Source organism: Neofelis nebulosa, chromosome 1, assembly GCF_028018385.1.
Source record: "Neofelis nebulosa isolate mNeoNeb1 chromosome 1, mNeoNeb1.pri, whole genome shotgun sequence".
NCBI lineage: Eukaryota > Metazoa > Chordata > Mammalia > Carnivora > Felidae > Neofelis > Neofelis nebulosa.
In genome coordinates this window covers 143,922,051-143,942,779 of record NC_080782.1, presented here as the reverse complement: position 1 = coordinate 143,942,779, position 20,729 = coordinate 143,922,051, and the positions used below count along the sequence as shown (strand labels likewise).

Below are 20,729 nucleotides of genomic sequence, written 5' to 3'. Positions count from 1 at the left end.
GTAATTGTGTTTGAGACATTCTCCTCAAAAGTCATGCATCCCCCTCGGGAACTCTTTACACCACATCTACACAGATTGTTCTCTCACAAAAACATGGTGTTACCATCCCCACATTCTTTCCAAGGACGTAATTAAACTCTTTGCTTTAATGACCGTGGGAGGAAAGAAAGATGTTCCAAGGTATCATTGCTGGCTTTATTTCTAACAAGGTATGCTAGCTCTGAGGGGCATACGTGTTTACCTATGTTTGCAAAGCTTTTCCTGTCTACGCTACCGGGTCCAGAAATACCTGTTGTATAACGGAGGTGCTGTTACTGTGCACAACTGTTCAATTCCATTCTCCTTAGACCAAAATCACTGACTTTTTATCTGCAAATATGCCCTCTTTCCTCAGCCTTTGACTATGTCAAAATTTACTTTCAGGGTTAAGGAATTTGGCCAACATTCCCTTTATGAAAAATGTCTCTTTTTCTCATTTGCTCCTTTTTAGTCTTTCAGGTTTGTATGCTCGGCCCTCCTGCCCTATCATATATGGGATATCAGACAAAGAAATTCAGACCATGTTAATGCATTAGAGCTAAGTCCTCAACACCTTGCACTAAAATACTTATCTCCACAAACACCTGTGCTCTATTTTAGTTTAGTGTATTATTAAAGTCCAAAGCTAGCAAATGAACATAATTGTGTGAAAAAAAACTTGCAGGAGGAAAAGTCTCACTTTTGATCTCTACTTGCGTTACTTAGATAAACACCCCACCCCTCACCCATTCTCTCAAACCATGTATTTATTCACTTTTCTTTTGGATCAGGCCAACCCAGTGAAGTATCCTGACATTTGATTTCAGAACTAATGCATGAGGTTTTGTGGTCTGCAACCTTAAATTATTTCCAGACTTTGTGAGTTACTGTTCTTTACAAATGCACATTAAGGGCAAATAGAGTTTTCCAGAGCAAGCATTACTTGTCCAAGCATGATTCTTCAAGTTTTTTGTATGTACCTCATATAAAATGCCTATTTTGAAAGAGTTTTGAGGTCAAACTTTAAGATAGAATACATGAGAGGGAACTATCACATTTATTACTATAAACAAGTAAAAAATTAATAACAAACTGTGAGACACTGAATTCTGGGTAGAAACAGAGATAACCCAAACTATGGATCAAGTTAGACTCTCATAGTAGGGTGATGCATTGTCCCAGTTTTCCTGGGATCATTCCTATTTTAAAGCTGAAAATCCCACATCCTGGGAACCCCTCAGTTCTAGGAAAACCTCAGTCCTAGACCACTGATCACTTTATTTCCAGATGAGCTTACGGACACCACCAACAATTTATAGCATGGGTTCTTAACCACCTATCGTGAGTGCAACAGAAGAAAATTGTCAATATGGACAAAACAGACAAACAATTTGAGACCTAGTGTAATCAAATACGTTGTATATTTTTGATGGGGTTTAGGGCAGGCTGCCCCAAAATGTGCCACTTTTGTATGTGCATTAACTGAGCTGAAGTCAGTCTAACAGACTCAAGAAAGGAGAGCTTTCTACCTCCCCCTTACCTGCCTAAAAGAATTGGGATAGGGTCCCGTACCGGGAAGACAGCTGTTACCAGAGATAAATTTTTGTATCAGAAACACTTATCTGCATGCATGGCAAACATGTGTTTGCCAAACATTTGCTCTTTCCATTTTCTGGTGAACTGTCTTCCTTCACTCTGAAGTCCCAAACCCTGAGCACCTTCTTAGCTCAAGATGGCATATACACCTCAACTTCCTGTCTTTGAGTCTTGTATCTTTGGGATTCCCATACAAATGAAGTTAAATTGTGTTACTCCTGTTAATGTGTCTAATGCCAATTTAATTGTTAGATCAGTCAAAGAAGCTAGAAGATAAGAAAGAAAAGAATTTCCTCCCCTACAGTGCGGTTATTCAGAAATACTTATAGAATCCAAGATATCAGCCCTCTAGTTGGAAATCATTGATGTTGTAACATATGCTTATAAGTGGATACTGTTTAATCAGTATAAATATACAGAGAGAAGGAGAGACAGAGAGCAAGTGAGCCAACAAGAGAGCATGCCAGGAAAAAGGCAAAAAGAAAGAATTTAAAAATTCACAAATTGAAGCAGTTATAGCTGTAAACAGTTACGTGAACACAAACTGAATTTGCCATTTGGGACAGCTCTGAGACTAACCCTGATTTTAAATTAGGAACAGTCAGCATTTAGTTTCAAAAATGAGACCTGTGTAACATGCAGGCTAAATGAAAAATTTTAATCCTAAATTCAATCTTGGAAATGAAATGCCTTAAACATTTCTGAATATAATGCAACTATAGCCTATTAGCTAAGGTCTGCTCAACAATTTCCAGAATGGAATTCTCTTTGAAGAAAGGATGTGACATGTTTATGGTGCCAAGTGAAGAGAGGAAAATGTACCACCCCTCCACATACCTCTTTAGCATATTGATTATTTTAAGCTGGTTATTTTTAAGAAACACCAGACACAGGTGAAGCTCTGAAAACTCAGTAGGAGTTACTTTTCCAGGGGTGCCTGGGTGGCTCAGTCAGTTAAGGACCCGTCTTCAGCTCAGGTCATTATCTCATGGTTCATGGGTTCAAGCCTGGCACCAGGCTTCCTGCCATCAGCAATGAGCCCACTTCTGATCCTCTGTCCTTCTTTCTCTGCCCCTCCCCCACTTGCTTGCCTGCTCTCTCTCTCTCAAAAATAAACAAACATTAAAAAAAAAAAAAGTTACTTGCCTTAGAGACACTGACATTGATAAGGAAAATCTCTATTTGTAAGGGAGTCTCCCTCTCTGTACCAGGCAGAGAAGGATGCCTCCAAATCTCTAGAAACTCATCAGGGATACATTTGGACTAAAATTGGCATAACAACCTTACCTTTGTTTCCTGCAGTTTTCTGATAATCTTCTATAAGTGGCCTTCTTCCCTGCCTCCCTCGCCCCCCAACATCTTTTCTTTTTTAACTATAGATGTTTTTTAAGTTGGTGGCTCAGACCATTTCTGAGAGTCTTCCTGGGTATCTCCCAAGTATACAGGAATTATACATATTAAACTTCTGTTTTTTCTCCTGTTAATCTGCTTTTCATTACAGAGAGGTCTCAGCCAAAAACCTAGGTCATGAGCTAGACACCAAGACCTGACCTTCACTATCCACCTGCGTGTACTCACTGATCTTTGTCCCCTATTTTTCCTTAATCTCTTCTTTTCAGCTTCTCTCTTACCTCAGGCAAATGGAAAGCAAAACCTCCCCTCTAGCAATAACGGCTGCTCTACAAGACCTCCGGCCGGCTGAGACTGCCCAAATCAGTTTGAGCAAAAGCCCACCTCATGCCTGTGCAGAAGAACCATGGAGTAACCTTTAGAATGATGGACAGCTACCTTTACCTCATTATAATACTAGAATCTCCACCCAAGGAGGAGCACAAGGCTCATTTACATAACATACTATGTGTGTGTAGGCATGTTTCCATAAGGCGCATACAGGACTTTATGCCTGCCTCTATATACGAAGACAAGGATCTCCTTCTGAAATAGTCATGCTAACCCTAAATAAAAGGAACCCATCCACCCTTGCTTGGGGAGTCATGGCTTTGGAGGTTATTCCCTGTGATCTCCTTATTTGCTGCAAATAAATGTGACTTTGTGAACAACTCAACCTGGTGTAGTCTCTCACTGGAACTCACCAAGGAGCAACCTCATGTTAGGTCAGTTATACCAAAAAGGGTAGAGGAAAAATAAGTTTTCCTCCTTCACATAAGCACAGAGTGGGGCGTTAAGGATATGCCCCCAAAGACCCTGTAACTGGAAGTGATGGAATATCTTTCAGTTTCAATAGGATTTGAAAGAAGGTTATGCCCCATATTTAATAAGCATTTTGGGTGAATGTCTATGGAAAGTTACTCATGAGCTACTTCAAACTAACATAGATATCAATTAATGAAGAACTATGCTAGCTACTTAACATTGTCCATCAGCCCTTCTAATGTTTCCCTAGTTTGCGCTCCTGACTATGTCTGAGTATTTTATATATTTCTCAATTTTGTCAAACTTCCTACCAATCCCCGCCATTACAGAATAATTTTGCTGTGTTTTTCACAGGCAGTGCAGATGCATTCTGTAACTTTTCAACCATTCAGTTAACAAAGCTTTCTACACACACACCCTTGCTCATTCTCTCTTGTGACAATAAAGGCTACTTATTTCTAAGACACACTGCTCAGCAATATTTGGGAGAGTAGTCACCTCCCAGCCCCCAGGGAATGCACACTACTCATTTTCCCCTCTCATACTCTACTCTCTCTGGCCATTAGCATTTTACATCTTTCCGGTTAACCTCACTTATAAAAAACAAAAGCAAACCAACAACAACAACAACAAAACTTTAATTTCAAAGATGTTCCAATAATGATCCAAGCCTACCATTCATTTTGCTTCTACAAAGCAAATGACTTAAAAAGGGGGGAGCCCATATAAATATGAAAAATTTAGATACTAGACTATGCTTTCTGAATCTGTTAAGTTGGAAATCAGTAACAAAAAGAAAACAAAACAGTAACAGTAACAAAAAAAACAAAAACAAAAACAAAAATCCATTTGAAGATTTGGAAGCATACTTCTAAATTTTTTTTAAGGTTTATTCATTTTGCAGAGACAGAGAGACAGGGCATGAGCGGGGGAGGGGCAGAGAGAGAGGGAGACACAGAATCTGAAACAGGCTCCAGGCTCTGAGCTGTCCTCACAGAATCCAACACGCCCCCAAACTCACGGACCTTGAGATCATGACCTGAGCCAAAGTAGGACAATTAACTGACTGAGTCACCCAGGCGCCCCAGAAGCATACTTCTAAACAGCCATGGTCACACATGTATGTGTAAATAAATAAATAAACAAACAAACAAATTTTAATGAAAATTGAACATGTTTTGAGACAAAATAAAATAGTATAGGTAAAAACTTGTAAGATGCAGATAAAGCTTTTCTTTGGGGGATATTTATAGTCTGATAGATATTTTGAACAAAATACTGGCTTAGAACAGGGAGCAAAGAGTAGATTTGAAGTAATTCAAAAAGAATTAAAATTTTAAAAATTCTTTAAAAAAGAAAAAGGGACTATGAGAAAAATAAAGATAAGGGCAAAAATGGACTAAAGTAAAAAGAATATATGAAAATAGATGAGGAAAACAGAAACTGATTCTTTAGAAAAAGCTATAAAATACAAAATAATGTGATAAAACTGATAAATAAAATAAAAAAAAGAAAGGAGGTACAATTAAACAAAGGGAAGAATTCAAAGGTGAGCATGCTTACATAATTCAGCAAAAGACACAAAAGTTACTAAGGTTAATACCCTCATCAATTTCATACCAATTAATTTGAAAATCTGGTTGAGGGGCGCCTGGACAGCTCAGTCGGTTAAGCATCCAACGTGGGCTCAGGTCATGATGTCACAGCTTGTGAGTTCGAGCCCCACGTCGGGCTCTGTGCTGACAGCTCAGAGCCTGGAACCTGCTTGGGATTCTGTGTCTCCCTTGCACTCTGCCCCTCCCCAACTTGCACTCTGTCTCTCACTCTCAAAAATAAATAAACATTTTGAAAAATCTGGTTGAAAATAACTATTTATAAAGATACAATTTCCCAATACTGAACCATTTCTGCAATTTAACCTAGAATAAATGAATACAGTGAATCAGTAGACAAAATCTATTGAATATCTATTGAATCTAGTGCCTATTGCATTAGGCACATGCAATTTTCAAGGTGAATTCTATCAGACATTCTAAAAGCTAATCTTATTTAAACTTCCAAAAAACACAAGAAGAATGCATCATTTTTGTTTTTTCTGTTTTTTGAGCTTATTTTGTCCTTTATATAAAACTTGAAATGCCAAAGAACATAATGCTAAAGTTTACTTTTCTCATGAACATCGATAGGAAATCTCTAAATAAAACATAAGTATATGGAATCCAGCATTATATTTAAAAGATACTTACACCAGATTGGGTTTGTATTAGTAATAGAAGGATAGTTTGTCATTAGAAAGGCTATTAATGTAACTGATCACATTAATAGTTTTATTTTATTTTTTTTTTCAACGTTTTTTATTTATTTTTGGGACAGAGAGAGACAGAGCATGAACGGGGGAGGGGCAGAGAGAGTGGGAGACACAGAATCGGAAACAGGCTCCAGGCTCCGAGCCATCAGCCCAGAGCCTGATGCGGGGCTCGAACTCACGGACTGCGAGATCGTGACCTGGCTGAAGACATTAATAGTTTTAAAAAGAAATCTGAATAGAAGTTAGTCAGTAGTTTAAAACTTCTTAGTAAAATCAAGATTGTAAGAAATAGCCACTAACATAAAAGTTACTTGGAAGACAGAGCACAGGAAACTTTACAAATAATGGCAAAAAGCAACATAATTCCCTTTAAAACTGTCCTAGAACAAGACAGGTAAAATCAACAATCTGGTTTTTCTGCCTCAGTTGCTCCATACTCCAACCCACTGCAATCCGCCTTCTTCTTCTACCATTCTTCTGAAATGCCCTCAACAAAGCCAAACATGATTCTCTTGTTGTTTGACCTAAAGGTCTTCCATAGATCCACTGAGAGAGTTAAAGTAATCCCCCTACCAAAATGTCCACGTCCTGATCCTGGAACCTGAGACTCTACTATAGCACATGTCAAAGGAGACTTTGCACATGTAATTAAGTTAAACATGGTAAAATGGAGAATAGCCTGGATTATCCAGATGAGCTCATTCTAATCAACAGGAATCCTTAAAATGAAAAAAAAAAAACATCCCCAGCTGCAGTCAGAAACAGAGGTACAAGATTTGATAAAGGATGAAGGGTCACAGAGGTATGATATTGCTGAGCTTGGGGAGCAATATCAAACTCTTTCCAAAGCTTGAAAGCGCAAAGAGACAGGTTCTCCCCTAGAAACTTCAGGAAGGAACATACTCCTGCTGACTAGCTTACTGAGAACTTTGCCGGACTTCTGATCTTTAGAACTATAAGAAAACACCTTTCTGCTGTTTTAAGTCGCCAGGTTTGTAGTCATTTATTACAGCAGCAAGAGAAAACTAATGTGTTCACCTTATTTTATGTTTATAGCTTTTGAGAGAATTTACCACTCCTTTCTTGAATTACTATCTCCTCAGGATTCTAAGATTTCATGTTCCTCTGGTTTCCCTCCTTTATGTAGAGCAGACCCCCTCAGTGCACTTTGAAGATGGTTCTTCTTTTGCCTGTCCAAAAAAATGTCGATGTAATTCTCTCCCAATGAATTTTCCACCTAACTCTGTCTTGTTGTATCTTTTATGCCATTCGTCCTCAATCAGGGGCAATTCGGCCCTCCAGGCACAAATGACAATGCCATGGTTGCCGTGACTGGTGGCCGCACTAGGCATCCAGAGGGAAAAGGCCAGTGATGCTACTGACCACCCTACGGCACCCAGGGCAATTCCCCACAACAAAGAATTACCTTGTACAGAATGTCAGTAGCGCTGAGGCTGAGAAACTCTGATCATATATAGGTTCATGACTTCCAAACTCCCCCTTCCGACTTAGCTCTTTACCCAGAGCTACACACTGGTGTATCCTACTAACTGTTCAAATCTAAACTAAACTAAAATTGAAATAATAATCTCCCCAAATTTACATTTCCTAATGTTGTCTCTAGTAAAAGAAATGACCACAGCATTTTTCTGGTTTCCCACCCTGATGTCTTGGATATTATTTGCATCTCCTTCAAACTCTATCATTGATCAAATGCCATTACTTTCCCTCCCCTAAAACTTGATGTAAACTTTGACCTTTCTTCCTCTCTATCAAGGTTCTTTATCTCTGTCTAGATCATGACGGTGCTGTATTATACTAATGTTAACTTTTGCATAATTAACATGTTCTGCAAAAATAAAGAAGGTAAAATTACTTGGATAGTATAGGCAATTCCACCAACTATTTTAATTTCATGAAGGGTTGCCCCAGAATCAACTAGAGACGTGTCAGATGCACTTGCTGGGTTCCTCTATAGGTCTGAGTTCCTGTGTGTTCCTTTCCTGTGTAAACTTCTCATTGACTTGGCAATAGACAGTTTCAGAAAACTACAATATAACCGCTGAATGCAAGCTAACCAGCCATTTAGCCAAACATATGGCAGACATATCACAAGGGGAGGAAAAATTACCTATCTTGTATATCTATTTAAAGATGGTATGTTGGTCTCGAACTTGGTACTTCCCCAGTTGATTTCAAGGCATATCTGACAACCTTCAATGCTTCTGGACTTACCTATTGAGTTTAGAAACAAACTCATTCAGGTGTGAGTCCACTCCACCAAAGGAGCCAGCCTCTCTCCAACCATTCTATAGCAGCCAATGTGCATTCTAAATGACAAAGCTAGTTATCATTACCCCAGATAAAATTTTCAGAGGTTTCTCATTACTGAAAGGACAAAATCCAAACTCATTTTGGGGGGAATAAAATACTTTTTCAGGACCTTATTCTGGTTGATCTCTTCAGCCTTATGTCTTACCATTTCCCCTCTTTTAGGCACAGAATAAATATTAGCTTAGTAATACCCTCAGGAAATCTTCAAACAAGATTTACAATAAACTGGCAGATTCCTAGCATCAGAGGCTAAAGTTTGTAACGATAGCTAGCTTCTGGGGTCTATTTCACATATTTAGAGAGGATTTAGTGGGCAATGAACTGGGATGGAGCTCTTCCTAATGTCCTGCTATTGGACCCAACAAAATCAGGGACCCTGTCCCCTTCCTACACTTTAGCAGAAGTCAGTTAATTGGCTAACTACCTCTTTACACAACCCACATGCTTTGACCTCATCAGTGGAAAAAGGCAGCAAACAAAAGGGGAGAATGAGACTGAGCTAAGCGTGGTTTGGCTAGCTGGGGTTTACATGCTGACTCCTCTCCATCCCACTAGGAAAGCACATTGGACAGAAAAGGTGCAGGAACATGGAGTTAGAGCTCACATGCTGGGAAACAGGGCAATGGGGAAGCTTCCGAAGCATTTACACATGTGCTTCACGGAATCTTTTGAAGTAGCCACCTCAAAGAAAGAGGACACCCGCATGCCCGTTCAAGGAAAAGATTTTTGTTTCTTTTCTCTAATACTGGAAAAGACAAGGAGAGAATTAAAAGGGTTATCTCCACCCAGGTCTCCCTGACCAAGGTCAAAGCAAGGGGGGATGATGAGATTAGAGGTTTAAGGTGAACCTACTCGTGTTTCTAGTTCCACGGAAGCGACTGGAAATGGTGTAATGGTTCAGGGATTGGGGAAGGATGATTGGATATGCATAAATACATGTTATTTCCAAGAGAGATGGCAGAAAAAAAATTCTATTTCAAATTTAACATCACTTCAAGCTCAGGTTGTTTGCTAGATGGCTTAATTTACAATTGTGATATTTAAAATATCTGGAAGAATCACCCTAGAGCACAGTTTAGGGGGAAATGTTTGTAAGAATATCTATTCATTAAAAAATACTTGAGGTGGCTCTTTTACTTTAATCTTCATAGTTTTATTCTGCTGTGAAAGAACATTATATAGAGATAAATAAACAAACAAAAATCTTAATCCCATCACTGGCAAAAATCCTGCTGACATTAAAATGTATATTGCATGTAAATGGTAGGAAAATACATACAAAAGGCTTTGATACGAAATGCAAATATATTTTTCTATTTCCACATCCAGTCACCTCTGTACGTTTCCTCAAAGGTACCCATATTTCACAAATTGTACATTTGTGAAATATAATACTTGTGAAATATAAATACTGGTTTATTTTTACCAAAAGGACCCCATATTTCCATTATCAAAACATGTGAAATTTACCTCATTTAACAGCTGAAATGTACATTTATAATTTTTAAGCACTTCCCAACTAATGGACATTTAGTATATTCTAGATTTTTGCTGTCAAAAATAATGCTGTAAAGTATATACTACACATATATCTTGGCTTCTTCTGTGAAATATAAGAATCCCTGTTTCACCATAAATATACCAAAACTGAATTATCATCAAAATCTTTAAATAATTGCCAATCTGATGGATTAAAATATATCTATTTTTTACTTTAATTTATATGTGTTCAATAATCACTGAGATTGAGTTTTTAAACGGGTAGAATATCATGCTGTTTAATAACAGGGTAGCCTTTGTTCTATTATTTTAAATGTGAAAAATAACGCATTCCCAGCCTATTCCAAAATCCCAACCAATTTTCTCCAAATACCACTTAAGCATCCTAGACACTTTCATAATAACTCACTGAGAATTCAACATTCAAGACATTAATTACCTAATTATTCAATAATTAAAGACACACATGGATAAAGGTGTGGGTGATACATTAAAAAAATGTATCGGGGCGCCTGGATGGCTCAGTCGGTTGAGCGTCCGACTTCGGCTCAGGTCAGGATCTCTCAGTTCATGAGTTCCAGCCCCGCGTCAGGCTCTGTGCTGACAGCTCAGAGCCTGGAGCATGCTTCGGATTCTGTGTCTCCCTCTCTTTCTGCCCCTTCCCCGCTCATGCTCTGTCCCTCTCTGTCTCTCAAAAATGAATAAACATTCAAAAAAAATTTTTTTAATGTATCAACGCAATGCTCAGAATGCAATGATAGAACATTAGACACAAATCATATTTTGAACTCATAAGGGAACAACCAAGACTTTGAGACCTAGTCAATATTCACATGAATTTAGTGCTAGGAAAGCTGAGAAAACCCTAATCCAATAGAGGGGGATTAAGGCCCTCTGGGATGAAGTTTTCAAGGGCAAGAACGGGTACAGGATTTTTTTTTTTTTTTTAAGAGGCACATCCTAAACAATCTTAAATCATAATTAGGCCTGGACTATCAGTTAAGTTGTGTGACTGCTTTAGTCCAAAGAGTCCAGTCAAGTCCTCCATCTGCAAAGAGTGACCTGTTCATCTTGAGGGTGCTTAACTTCACTTTGATTGCTTTTCTAAGAAGACAATTTCCATTTCATTATTTTACCTTGGACCATCATTGTCAACTCAACCGTACTGCTTAGAACAGCCTGGTGTTTGCCAGACAGTGGTTTCCAGACCCATGCCTAAAGAAAAGGTATTTTTCAGAGGTAGTTACATTTATATTTCCAGTTTTGTTCAGGTCCAACTCATATACAGCTAGTCCCAGAGAGACTTGCGTCAAACTGGCTGGCTCTGAAACGCGCTTGCCTCAGACACATCCGCAGAGCAACGAGGACCAACGTCTTTTATCCCCATTTAGATAATCTAGTCTCTCTTTCAATTTTTCTGTTGAGTGAGCATCACCATGAACGTTTTCCTTTATTACAAGTTCATAGGTTAAACTTGCTGGCTTTGAGGAGGTAGCTCCGGCAACCAGGTACCCACCAAAGAGTTTCTGGAAACATGATAATTCGACCTGATTATCTTTGTTATCACCGCTGCACAGAGAAGAGAATGTACATAGAATATATGGACCATGAAAAGCCAGTCACTTTCCTTATTTAGTAAAACCAGATGCCCTCAAACACAATGAAAAGTCAAAACTCTATATCATCACCTTATAAATAAATACTTTTTTAAAAAGCATTTGCTCTATAGATTGGCTATTTAGTATCTCCTGTGAACCATGAGAAATGGCAGAATTTTTTTTTTCTTCATTTGAAGGACTATTATATCATATTCTCTACAAAGAAAGGAGAACCCTAAACTGAGTTTGTAAACACCAGCTTCTAGTAACAGTTTGGTCCATTTTTACCACCGGGGTAAATAAATCCTAATTTCTCCTTTCAGTTTTCTTATTTGAATAAATAAGCATTTTAGAATAATCTCCAAGATTTTCCAGTCTTGTAATCCCATGAGACTTCAATTATCTGAAACAATTTCTCAGAGACACAGCTAACTAACTAGCCGGGACTCAGGGTTTTTAATGTTTAAATACTTTCACCAAATGGTTCATTCATTAAAAAATGTTATTATTGTCTTTTCTCTCATCGAGTTTACTCATGTTAGATTAACACAAAGCATTGTAAAAAAAAAAAAGAAAGAAAGAAAAGAAAAAAAAGAATGTGTATAACTACTTCAAATTCAGACCGTGGTCTTTAAAAAAAATAGTGAAGTTAAAATAGCTTAGGACACATTACAAACTTACCATTTGTTTTTGTCTTTTCACAGCTTATGAATTGTCTGATTTTCTGAAAACCGCATCAGTCAATTTTGTAAACACAGGAAGGCAGACTTTTATTATGATTAGACAGTCACGCTTTCCCCAGGAGGTAATCTCAGAAGAAATCTATTCTTGTGGAATTATAAGTTCAAAGAGACCTGGATAATTTTCTGATAAACATCCTCTATATTTCATGTTTTAATCATGATGCAGCTTTTATGTTTTAGTAATTACGGAGACAATTTCTAATGAAAGAATCATAGGTTTGTATAATGTAGACATAAATAAAAGGTTCCACAGATTAGCCAATTCACACCCTCATCAGGAAAATATCCAAATTTGTGTTGCTGCTTTAAAATTTACGCAGTTATGGGGCGCCTGGGTGTCTCAGTCAGTTAAGCACCTGCCTCTTGATTTCGACTCAGGTCATGATATCACCGTTTGTGAGTTGAAGCCCCACATGGAGCTCTGTGCTGATAGCACGGAGCCTGCTTGGGATTGTCTCTCTCCCCCTCTGAATGCCCCTCCCCAGCTCGTGTGTGTGTGTGTGTGTGTGTGTGTGTGTGTGTGTGTGTATGTGTGTGTGTGTGTGTGCGCGCGCGCACACGTGCATGTGTGTGTCTCTCTCTCAAAACAAATAAACTCAAATAAATAAAATGTATGCAGTTATCAAGATTTGCTTAAAAAATGTTTCCACGCTGTGCAACTCATGAAGCTTCCCAAACAGAGGTGTAAAGCCCTCCTCAGCCTCAAAAATCTATTCATCATGCAACCTTATGTATGTGAAGAATAACTTAATCTCTGAGACTCTGTCCCATCATGCCTGTCCTCTTGTCTTTAAGCACACTGAATCAGAATCCAAATCAGAAAGCCACAAGATTTTCACTTGCTGTGGCAATCAATGTCTTCTCAATAAAAAAAACATAAATCCATTTGACTGGACAATATTTTTGGGAAAGTGTTTTGTTTTGCTTTAACATTCACTGTTCTTTTCAGAAATCCCTATTATAGTCTCATAATTTCTATCCAATTTAATCTTTCTTTGGTTACCTTTTTTTTTTTCTTTAAAATCCTTTCCCATTGGGGCACCTGGGTGGCTTAGTCAGTTGGGCCTCTGACTTTGGCTCAGGTCATGATCTCATGGTTTGTGAGTTTGAGCCCTCCATTGGGCTCTGTGCTGACAGTGTGGAGCCTGCTTGAGATTCTGTCTCTATCCCACTCCCTCTGACCCTCCCCCACTTGTGTTCTATCTCAAAATAAATTTAGAAAACTAAAAAAAAAAATCATTAAAAAAATCTTTCCCGTTTATAATCTCCTTCCTAAAATTTCAACTTAATCTCAATATAGAGTAAGATGGTGAGTCAATCCACCTCTGGGAGCCCCGACTTCTTTCATCTATTTGTATCCAGAGGGCAAGCCTTCTTTCAGAGCCAAGGTGCCTACCTCTCCACTGTCTTAAACTGGCATGTCTGCTGTTGTTACTGAGGCCAGCAGGCTTATTTTTAGGTTTGAGGTTAGAAGGAGCACTTGCTGACTTCTAGGATGCAGAACAGATATGTTATCAACGTTCTGAAGGACACAGTTGAAGAAAACAATACTGCCATGGTATGTAGCTGCTTAGCTTAGCCAACATATATCCATCTAGCCAATAATGTTATTTATGCATGGGAACATATGGCGGGCCTGGTTTCAACGTTCTGCCACGTTCTGACTTTCTGAACTCAGGCAAGACTCAAAATATCTGCAAACCTTGGGTATTTATTTGTAAAGTAAGTATAACAATTTTATCTACCTCACTGGGCACTCATGAAGGATAAGTGAGGTAATTTACATATAACATTTCAAAGAGTATTTAATATAAGTTCTGAGTCAATGGTAGCCATTATGATTATTTGCATTATGGTTAACAGGTACACTGTAGAGTTTACGAGGTCAGAGATTATGTCCTTGATAGCAAGCAGGACACATTGCATTATCCAAACATGGCATGTGCTCCATAAATATGTATTTGATCGAACTAAACTACATTTAGTAACTATTTCTTAAATCATTATTATGGAAATTCCATTGCATATTTCAAGTAACAAACTTACAAATGCATCTTTGGTGTCCAATTTGTGAATAAATTGTAGAATATATTATTTTCACATGTTTTCTTAATATTTTTATAGGGTATCAATATTAAAAAGTAATGCAGATATCAGTGCATACATATGTCCCTTCTGCCACACCCAGGTTTCATTATAAGATGAATGAGATGAGAACATAACATAAACATAAACAGAACATAAATTAGATGCTCCATTTTAGGAAGATACAATAGTGTTAAAAAACAAGAAATAAAGAATAGATAAAAAGAAATACTTCTCTGCATAAAGCTGAGTTAGTCTATGGAACTAGGTCCCAGAGGAAATTATTAAAGCCAATAAGTTTATTATGATTCCAAAAAGGATTAAGTGTAATGAAGCAAAATTTTGAAAGCGGCTTGCAAATTTATGCCTTCAGATTTTCAAAGGGAAATGAGATTTGCCCGTAGAAGTGTGCATTCTGGCATGCAGAGAAACCAGAGGTGAAAAATTACAGGTCCATCTCAAACGCGAAGTTGATTTTGCATTCGTAAACTGATTTCACTTGGTTAAATACACTAAATCTGTTACTGAAAACAGGCCGAGGCATTTCCAGACAGAAGGAGAAAACTATCATCACTTTGTAGTCAAAGGACCAGAAATTTCAAATAGCCAGAATGAATTCTAGTCTATTTTGGAAAGGAAGATTGTAACAAAGTGAAGCTGTGAGTTGTACACGAAGGAATATGCAAGTCAGGGCAGGGTCAGCCAGGGCTCAGGGTCTTGTGTAGGACAACAGACCCCCCAGTGATGGATGATCTCCCTGATCACAGTAGGCACAAGTGGTCCTGTGAGGTGCTTACTATGTGCTGACCATTGTTCTATGAGCTTTACAAACTTAAGAGGCAGCTGTTAGCAATTTTTGTGATTTTTTTTTTTTTTACCCAGATGAAGGAGCTGGAGTTTGAAGTCAAATGAGCCTGCCTCCCACAGCTAGCACAGAAAAAGCCAGAATAAAACTAAGCGGTCTGACCTCATACTATTCAGTTTAGGGTTCTGAGACCCTGTATCAGAAGATTATATTTCGGTATAGTTTTCTTATTAATGGCTGCCTTTCACATGATCTTGGAATGGGTATGAATCCTATTATAGATTGCAAAGTAACTAATTACACAAACTTTCTATGTACATGTGAATAGATAAAGAGCAAAGGCATCATCTTGTGTGCCTGAATATTGGTGTAAAGGACTTCAATCCCATGAGCTCACTGCCCATTTTGTAAAGGATATCATTTCACGTTCCCCCAGAACTCACAGAAAGAGTGAGGAAAATGACCCGAGAGTGTGGACTTTGGGGTTTGTTTGGCCCTGGTGATCAACTTTCTTGTTGTGACTGAATTTTCAGAAGGAAAAGAAAATATTCTTGGCCAAAATTATCTCCTTTCTCATGTGACTGACACATTTCCATCTACATGAAGGAATCAAATGGAAAATGACTTTAGTAACCATAAGAGAATCTGTCTTTCACTGGGCACTCACTATTTGCCAGGGGCTCTAAGTACAGGATCTCAGATCCTCATAATAGTGTTAAATAAATTTTTTTAATATCCTCATTTTATAAATATAGAAATATGTCAAGTTAAGTAATTTATACCAAAATATACACCTGGAGGGGTTTCTGGGCTAAAAAATCACGCCAGGTCTGTGGAACTTAAAACCTCAAACATCTATCATTATTCTAAACTTCTTCTTAGGTACCATTTAAATTTCCTTTTTAAAATATTATTTTATTTTATTTTAATTTTTTTAATGTTTATTTATTTTTAAGAGAGAGACAGAGTGTGACAGGCGAGGGCAGAGAGAGAGGGAGACACAGAATCCGAAGCAGGGTCCAGGCTCTGAGCTGTCAGCACAGAGCCCGATGTGGGGCTCGAACCCACAAACCATGAGATCACGACCCAAGGTGAAGTTGGAGGCTTAACTGACATCCAGGCAACCCATTATTTTTTTTATTTTTTCAATTTTTATTTATTTTTGAGACAGAGACAGAGTGTGAGAGCAGGGGAGGGGCAGAGAGAGAGAGAGAGAGAGAGAGAGAGAGATGGAGACACAGAATCCAAAGCAGGCTCGAGACTCTGAGCTGTCAACAGAGAGCCCAACATGGGGCTTGAACTCATGAACTGTGAGATTATGACCTGAGCCGAAACCAAGAGTCAGATGCTTAACCGACTGAGTCACCCAGGTGCCACAGCATTTACATTTTCATTTACAGTTGGCCTTCTACTTCAAAATTGACACTGGACAGATGAAAATAATCATGTTCATTTAAACGCCAGAATTAAGAGGAACACACTAAGAGCAAAACATAAGCTTTGCAAAGCCCAACAAATATTACCATCATCATTAATATTTAATAAATTATTAAAAACTGTTTAATTAATTACTGTAATATTAAGCTTACCTTATACATTGTTTCGAGACTGCAAGGTGAGTTTACATCACGTTGAGATTTTCTGTTACTCTAACAACAGCCACAAGGCAGTTAATAAATAATGCGGGTTTTGGGGGGACTGACTGATTGATTGATTGATTGGTGGGAGAGAAAGAGAGACAGGGAGGGGTAGAGAGAGAATGAAACCCAAGCAGGCTCTGTCAGCACAGAGCTCGATATGGAGCTCAAACCCATGAACCATGAAATCACGACCTGAGCTGATACCAAGAGTCAGATGCTTACCCAACTAAGCCATCCAGGCACCCACAAATAATGCGCTCTTACAACAAATTCCAAAAATAATCCACAGTTCATAGATGCTCATACCAAGTTAGTTCAGGAGCAGATTCTAAACATAAACTTGGGTATTCTGAGTTCAAAGTCAGTGAAAGAACCCTGCTTTGTTACTCTTTTGTAAAAGAGGCTAATGGGACTTGAAGCAACATGAAGGAAGAATCTAAGGATCCCAAAGGTCCCATAGATCTTGGTTCTAGCTTTGGCTCTGCTGTTTTCTAATGGCAGGAACATGGAAAAATAAGTTTCTATCTCTGGGACTGTTTCCTCATCTGTAAATAGGAAAACCATTACAACTATGAAATAGAACTGTTTGGAGGACTAACTAAGAGACAGGGAAGACATCTCTGAATGGATTTGGGGAATCATAAATATTTCATTGATAGTTTCTCTGATCCCAACTTTCAAACCGTCTTTGTTGTCGTAGAACGTAAACAAATATCTCTATGCTCTAGGTTAATATGAGGATCGTGGTACACACAAAAAATAGGATTTTAATGTCCTGAGTCTTCCTGAAATTTTCTTATCTGTTCACTGTTTTATTGGTTTTCAATCTCCCCTCTGGTTTCCACCAATTTTGGTCAGTTGAAATAATTCCCCTTCCAGTTGTTATCATTAGAAACACAATGTGTTGTGTCGAAGTCCACGTTCTTCATTCTTCAGATTTGGCCCAGAGTCAAGCTTCTGTCTGCATGAGAATGCAGCAGCACCGTTTCTCACACCAGAGCTTTCATGACTACGTATTTACTCTATGGTGCTGACAAGTGGGGAAAAGAGATTTTAATCATAGAGGTGAATAGATACAGCACCTGGGTTACATGGAGGGTAGATTTATGTAGTAACTGGGGGTCATTCCATCTCAGCCTTCTGACACATCATCAAGCAGGAAGAGGCCTCCAGCCACAGATTACCCTGCTTTTCTCTCTTGTATTTTCACTTATCTTTGTCCCACATCCACCTGTTCATCATGGCATGTCCAGGAAGCACAATTCTGATATGTCACTTTTCTGTGTAAAAACCTTCAGGGTCTCCCCATTTCCTCAAGAGGAAAAACAGTCCTAAATCTTTTTTTTTAATGTTTATTTTTGAAAGAGAGAGTGCAAACGGGGGAGGGCAGAGACAGAGGGAGACACAAAATCTGAAGCAAGCTCCAGGCTCTCAGCTGTCAGCGCAGAGCCGGATGCAGGGCTGGAACTCACAAGCTGTGAGATCATGACCTGAGCTAAAGTCAGAAGCTTAACCAACTGAGTCACTCAGGTGCCCCAAACAGCCAAAATTCTTTAGCACAGCAAGTTGAGTCTCTTATGACCTGGCCCTAAAAGTCCCTCTTCTTCCATCATTAGCAATTATACAACTTACACTTAGGTCCAACGTGAGTGAGTGACCAAAGCTTCCCCAGGATTTGCTGCTCTTTTTCCACTCCTATGGGATAAGGTCCTGCCTCTGCTTGTTTATTAAAATCCTTTCTAATCTTCTGGGCAGAGTTAAAGTCTCATTTCCTTCACGGAGAATCCACTGACAGGAATGTCTCCCTTCCCAGAATACCAGTGACGTGTTGTTTGTAATACAGATCTCACTGTAGATCCCTTGGATTTGGCTGTATGTGATCAGCCATAGATCGTGAGTTCCTGGCAAGTTGAACTTGGTTTTTCTACATGCGCAGCTCCCTCAATGCCAAACATAGTACCTCACTCATGGTAATTGTTTCATAACTGTTAAATCATTATCCATGCCAAAAAAAAAAAAAAAATCCCTACAATGGGAACAGCTAAAATATTCTTGCCTGGAAAGCAAACACCAGTTGCTATTACAAGGGTTTTTTTAAGTAGCTTTTATTCTTGTCTTTAGATTTAGTCAGGCACTTGAACATAAATGCTTTTTCCAACAGTGACACGATAGATACCTGAGCAAGGGTAACATCTGGCCGCAAAGAAGTTATGCTTTTCCTAAGCCAATTTTTCTATCTTCCCATGCATGCTTCATTCACGTTCAACAGCATTCCTGCCAGCAAAGACCATCAACGCATGGGCTACGGGAGGTTGAAGTTGAATCCCATTCCTTCCTTTCTTTTCTTTTCTTTTCTTTTCTTTTCTTTTCTTTTCTTTTCTTTTCTTTCTTTCTTTCTTTCTTTTTTCTTCTTCTTTTTTTCTTCCATTTCTCCATCTTATGCAAAGAAAATTCATTGGAACAGATGTTGCTTATTCTTTTGAGGGTAGTGATGCATCGCTATTGTAGCAAATAATAGCATGATAGCAAATTTCTATGATGTCATTCTGAAGGAAATTAGGGCTTCAAGCTGACAAAGTATTATCTGACTTTTTTTTTAAATGTGTTTTTTTATACATCTTGACTTTGTGCATTTCTCAAAAACGGTGAGACACTTGTAAAGCCAAAAGATAAATTATAGGGCACAAAGGCACAGTGGCAAAAAGCACCAGCATGCATACTGGGAAACATAAATGCTGTTTCCTCTGTTATGGGACCAATATGAATGCTTACACTGTGAAACTTTCCATATGTCATGTCTGAAGTCTCTGATGATTTGATAACATATTTTTATCTGTATTTGATAACATATTTTTGCTTACTTATGAATAAACAAAAATTAAAATGATAGCATCAAGAATTTCCACTACCTGCATTAAAAAGAAAGTCACAGGGCCAAGGTGGAGACTTGACCCCCAGGACAGCAAACCAAGATTTAATTGCGGTTCCAAACTCTCCAGGAGTGGAATTTTAAACCATCAATCTAGAATTTTCTGGTCATCCCCAATGAGGTAATGTGTCACATGGGCCCTCCCCACCCCTCAAAGGAAGATGAGGCAACCCACCTAATAAGACTTCCTGTCCTCCCCCCGACCAGAAGGTGATCTTGCCTGAAACAATCCTTTCTTTTATTTTGCTAGAAACTCCTTGCCACACCTTCCTTCCTATGAAAATCTTCCATTTTGTACAATTCCTCCCAGCTCCTTCTACTTGCTAGATGTGATGCTGCCCAATTCACAAATTGCTTAATAAACTAATTAGATCTTCAAATTTAATTGGCTGTATTTTGTTTTTAAACACCCTGTCAGGGACTCTTACAAGATTTTTGTGTGTGTATTCATTCATACAATCCTTACAATAACCCTACGAGGGAAATTCATCCTTTATTCCATTTTACAGATCAGAAAGAGAGGCATGGTGCCATCTAATTTATCCAGGTTCCCATTTGGGCAAGTGTTAGAATACACTTGGGCTCCAGCTTAAAAAGTGCTCCAAAGCTTGGCTTTTCAAAGTATAGTTCACAACCTGACCATCTCAGCATCTCCTGGAAACTTGTCCAAATTAAAGAATTTCAGCTCTGCTGCTCGAAACCTACTCCTAGGTGTGATTTATAAATATATTAAAGTTTGAGAAGTAGTCATCTAAAGCACCATACTCTGTCACCCTGCATCTCAATGCTACACTGCCTTCTAAGTAACAGTTAAAGAAGATGCATCAGAAGTAATATTTGCTGTTTTATAGTTACCTTGAAGTCACATGTTTTTCAGAACTCAGGATAACTCTTTTGTACTACATTAACTAATGAAGACAAATGATGATGGAAGAAATTTTCTGACTCTACTCAGTGACGGAGTGGTATTTCTCAGTTTTGATTCTAGCTATCCTCTGTTACATAAATTAAAAATTGAG

At 38.4% G+C, this 20,729-nt stretch overlaps 1 long non-coding RNA gene across 1 annotated transcript in view; it reads left to right on the top strand.

Moving 5' to 3' along the window:
- LOC131516870 (uncharacterized) overlaps positions 1–3,668 on the top strand; it is a 37,370-nt gene extending 33,702 nt beyond the window's left edge. The window contains exon 3 of the long non-coding RNA XR_009264280.1: positions 3,234–3,668. This is a non-coding gene — a long non-coding RNA (uncharacterized LOC131516870). The remainder of the gene's footprint in view (positions 1–3,233) is intronic.
- The last annotated feature ends 17,061 nt before the right edge of the window (positions 3,669–20,729 follow it).